Source organism: Phoenix dactylifera, chromosome 1 (assembly GCF_051530095.1).
Source record: "Phoenix dactylifera cultivar Ajwa chromosome 1, Ajwa_hap1_PhDact_Kaust_v1.1, whole genome shotgun sequence".
Lineage (NCBI taxonomy): Eukaryota > Viridiplantae > Streptophyta > Magnoliopsida > Arecales > Arecaceae > Phoenix > Phoenix dactylifera.
In genome coordinates this window covers 46,265,636-46,270,463 of record NC_143190.1, presented here as the reverse complement: position 1 = coordinate 46,270,463, position 4,828 = coordinate 46,265,636, and the positions used below count along the sequence as shown (strand labels likewise).

The following is a 4,828-nucleotide window of genomic DNA, read 5'->3' as shown; positions in this document are numbered from 1 at the left end:
TCCTAGACCCACTCAATCCAACCCATTATTGTTCCAACTCAGCCCAGTATAATGATTGGAGAATAATTGCCCAACTCTTATACAAGGTAGATCTCTCGTGCATAACTAAAACAATCTTGGATATATAGGCTGTTTTTTTTCCTTGTACACCTAAAGATGCTGAAATATTAAGAACGAACATATGGGCAATCCATGATATCTGATTGGGTTAGAATGGCGAGGCCAGAAGGAAGAGTAGAAACATCGTAGAAGTAGCAATTTAGATATCTCCTAGCCCACCAATCAACTTGGCAATTAGCTTTTCAAAAAATATTACTCGCCCGGGACAAAGTTAACCTCGAGACAATTGACTAAACATCTTGCAAAGTTGGATGCAAAAAGCTTGTAGGAGTGCCATTTTGTATCACGGATTAGGTTAGAAAGAATTGAATTTAAGAATTTAGGGAGTGAAAATAAAGTTTAAGATGAAGTTTTCAGCTAGTCTCGGCAAATGACGTGCCAACCATTCCGTTTCTTCCTTTAATGATCAAACACAAACCGTGCCATATGATGGGTCCGGTCTGGAACAAGCATCTATCAGACCAACCCGGTCCAGAGTGGAATTGGAATCGGAGTGAAGCGAAGAGCAGAATGAGAGAATTAGGGTTAGGGTTTATACGAGATCGCGAATTGGATGCTCCACTCCTCTCCAACTTTTCCATAATCCATTGACCTCAAGGGTACGGATCCAATATTCTCTGCTCAGTTCTTCTTCTTCCGAGTTCCTTATCTTCTCTTTCTATTCTAATGCCATACCTCTTTGTGGTTCCTAGGCTTTTCTAGGGTTTTAATTCCCTTCTCCTCACCTGATAGACGAAGAAATCAAGGAATAGAGAAAATTTTCTTTTCAAAAAAACTCTTTTTGAGGTTTGATCCTGGCTTTGCCTTATCGGAATTGAATTAGATTCTCCTCAATTTGTTCAGTGGATCGCCTAAAACAGTAGAAAAAGAAACAACTTTTGATCCAAGAATCTTTTTCACTAGTTTCCACTGGTCTGAGAAATTTATAGTGGCGGGTCCCTCTGTCATTGCTACTGATCTCCCGAATCGATATAAAAGAACTGGAATTTCCGATGAAAAGAGGATCGTGATGCGTAGAGTGGTTCCTTTTATGCTCTTATTTGATTGCGTGCATTTGGATTAGAGATGGGCCTTCTCTGTCATCTCCATCCCCTAAAAAAGACGGCAAGAAATGCTGTTAATTCCTCTGATAAATTCACGAAGTTTGTTTCTTGGCGCAAGATTCCTCATAGCCCTGCTATTTTGGTTAGCTCTATCATTCATTTTCCCAGATTATATGATGGAATTTCAAATGAGAGTTCGATGCCTATCAGCAAGCAAATGCGCCAACACAATGACAGTCAATTTGAGTTTTGTGGAATGAGCTTTCTGCTTGGTTTTCAGAAATCCATTCACAATCTATCAAAAACCCAATTTTTTGTTGAGCCTGCATCTGCCGAGGAAACTTCAACTTCAGATAGCAGGCAAATCTCCGAGGATGCTGAAAAGATTTGTAAGATTCTCTCCAACCATTCCAATTCTAGCATACCATCTTCCCTAGATGAAGCCGGAGTATCAGTTTCACCAGTCCTTGTGGTAGAAATCCTTAAGAAGCTAAGCAATGCAGGAATGCTTGCACTTGTGTTCTTTCGTTGGGCCGAGAAGCAGCAAGGTTTCAAGAACAGCACTGAGAGCTTCCATCATCTAATCGAAGCACTTGGCAAGATCAAACAGTTTAGATTAATCTAGAGCTTGGTGGAGTCTATGAGGCAGAGGGGTCTGTTGACCAAAGATACCTTCGGATTGATCACTCGGAGGTATGCCAGAGCTAGGAAGAATAGAGAAGCCACTGAAACTTTTGAGAAGATGGGTGTGTATGGCTTGAGTCCGGAATTATCAGACTATAACTGGTTGATTGATATTATGAGCAAATCCAAGCATGTTAAGAAGGCCCAGGAGATCTTCAATGACATGAAGAGGAGGAGAAGATTCAGTCCTGACCTGAAGACCTACACCATTCTTTTGGAAGGTTGAGGGCACGAACTGGACTTGAAGAGGTTGAAAGCTGTTTATCAAGAAATGATCGATGAAGGCTTCAAACCGGATGTTGTAACCTATGGGATACTTATAAATTCTTTCTGCAGGTCTAGAAGATGCGATGAGGCCATAAAGATCTTCCATGAGATGGAGGCAAAGAATTGCAAGCCAAGTCCTCACATATACGGTACTCTGATCAATGGCTTGGGTTCCGAGAAAAGATTGAGTGAAGCTTTGAAGTACTTTGAGCTATCTAAAGCTAGCGGTTTCGCCCTTGAAATACCTACTTATAATGCTGTAGTGGGTTCTTACTGTTGGGTTATGCGATTTGAGGATGCTTTTAGAGTAGTGGATGAAATGAAGAGATGCAGGATTGGTCCGAACACCCGTACTTATGAAATAATTCTGCATCATCTTACAAAAGCTGGCAAGACATAAGATGCCTATCAAGTTTTTCAGAGGATGGGCAGGGAGGCAAGTTGTGAGCCCCTGCTTAATACATATACTATGATGGTTAGCATGCTCTGTACCGAGAAAAGAGTAGATATGGCTTTGAAAGTATGGAAGCAGATGACCGAGAGGGGAGTTCTTCCTTGTATGCACATGTTCTCAGCATTGATCAATGGACTATGCTATGAAAACAAGCTGGATGATGCTTGCAAATACTTCCAAGAGATGCTGGATAAGGGGATTAGACCTTCAGGCCAGTTGTATAGTAAATTAAAAGAAACTCTTCTTGATGGTGGAAGGAAGGATTTGGCCATTGATATGGGTCTGAAGCTGGAGAAACTAAGGAAGACCCCACTACAAGGTTAAGGATAATGGTTAATAGTACTGCACAAGTTTTTTCACAGTTTGACATGTTATCCTTCCAAATGTTATTCGTCAAGCATATTTGGCTGCCTAGAAAAAAAGGCGAAGCCATGCTTCCCAGGTGGATGAAAACATCACAATTTGTTCAGTATTATTACCAATATTTGCGAAATATATGGAACACAATGAGTATATCAAGAAGTTTCTGAAGCTACTGGATTTTTTTCTTTTTATAGCCATTATACTGTCTCAGGCAGCTTAACAAGGTACATCATTACCAGGAAGAGTCAGTAAAAGCTGCTCTGGTGAGAGTAGGTTGCATAGGTTTAGGGTATCTGTAAACTCTCTTCATTTTTTAGGGCATCAATGATTCCGCTTGGATCTGAATTGCTTATTAATGGGAACTCTGTATTGACTTTCTGCCTTTTTGGGGAGCACTGTTCATGGAAGTACCACAGCCATATAATCTCATGTAGAGTGTTTTCTCATCTAAGGTTCTCTTTTTGTGTTACATATTTTCTGAACATAAATTTGTTTGTATTGTCAATGTCTTAGCTTCCAAGCCCACTCAAAACGACTGGAAGTTAGAAAGGTAGAAAATGGTCGAAGTCTGTCAAGGTTAGCATGAGATCAATATGTTAGTTGCAAGGAGGGTAATACTCGGTGATATTACAGTACAGAAATCATTTTGTCAAAGTGGATGACTACTGGACAGCAAAGAGAGCTGAAGGACCACCAGCCAAAGAATTTGTTGTTTGATGTGGCCATGAAACTACCAAATCAAGTTCAGTTATTACCATAGATGAATCATAAGGAATGCTAGGATCTTATACCTGCCTCTGACCTATATCTACAGCAAGATTTTGAGAACAAGGAAAGCTGATAAGAAAGGACACAACAGTACAAGACATCGAAAACCACCTTGCTTTCAATAGCCTTTAATGTACAGTCTTTAAGCAAAAATCCCTGAGAAAGTAGAAGAGCAATTTCATTGAAATTTTTACATTACGATTCTAGCATCTCCTCTAATTTCCCATCTGTACCTTTTCTTTTTTTTTTTTTTTGAGTTCCATGTAAAATGACTTCAGCATCAAGGCCTCAAAGATAATCTTCGTTCCTTTCTTCAGATTTTCAAAAATTGGGCTTGATTCAGTTTCTGTGCATCATACTCCTGTTGAAGCCTCTTTCGCCTGCTCTGTTCCTTTATCCTCATCATCCCCACTGCCAGCTTTTTATCCATTTTGGGAAAGTTTCTGTTCCAAAGGCAGATTCTGCCTCACTTTTTTACTCCCCACGATCTTCCATAAATCCCACACACAGGTTTTTGGAGGAGTTGAATCTGTTATTGGTGCAACTAAGCTTGGTTTCCCATCATCTATAACGGCATCTATCGATCCATATGCCTTGGCCTCCCAAGGGTTCATGAAATTGTCACGGTCTGCGTCCACTTCCATCTGCAAAGCAATATAAGTGGAGTTGATGATGATGATGAGCTGATGGCAAGAACAATTCTGGAAAAAATGACTAACAATTGCAAGAATTTTAATTATGATCCCAACTGCTACCTGTTGCTCAGGTTTTCCTGTAATTCTTGACCAATTTTGTTCATCTTCACCCTATGTTACATCATTTCTCTAATCTGTAATCCCATTTCAGTTGCCTGGCATAACAAAAAAATAGAGCACAAGTAAAATTGAGAGAAACAACCACCTTTGTTCAAAACCGTTGGAGGAAGAACCTCTATGTGAACATGAGTGCAACTAAACATGCTTCATTTATAATATAATTGCTTGATATTATAAAAAAGCATGGTTCATAATCAGGTTAAAGAACTATAAAACCATAAAATAATCTCACCAAAACAATGGCATGCTTATTAAGAAATAGGTTCTCCATTAACCAGACTTTCATTCCCAGCTTACACGATGTAATGTCAACA

At 39.6% G+C, this 4,828-nt stretch overlaps 1 pseudogene; it reads left to right on the top strand.

Moving 5' to 3' along the window:
- The first annotated feature begins 1,185 nt into the window (after nt 1-1,185).
- Nucleotides 1,186-4,524, top strand: LOC148715338 (uncharacterized; annotated as a pseudogene).
- The last annotated feature ends 304 nt before the right edge of the window (nt 4,525-4,828 follow it).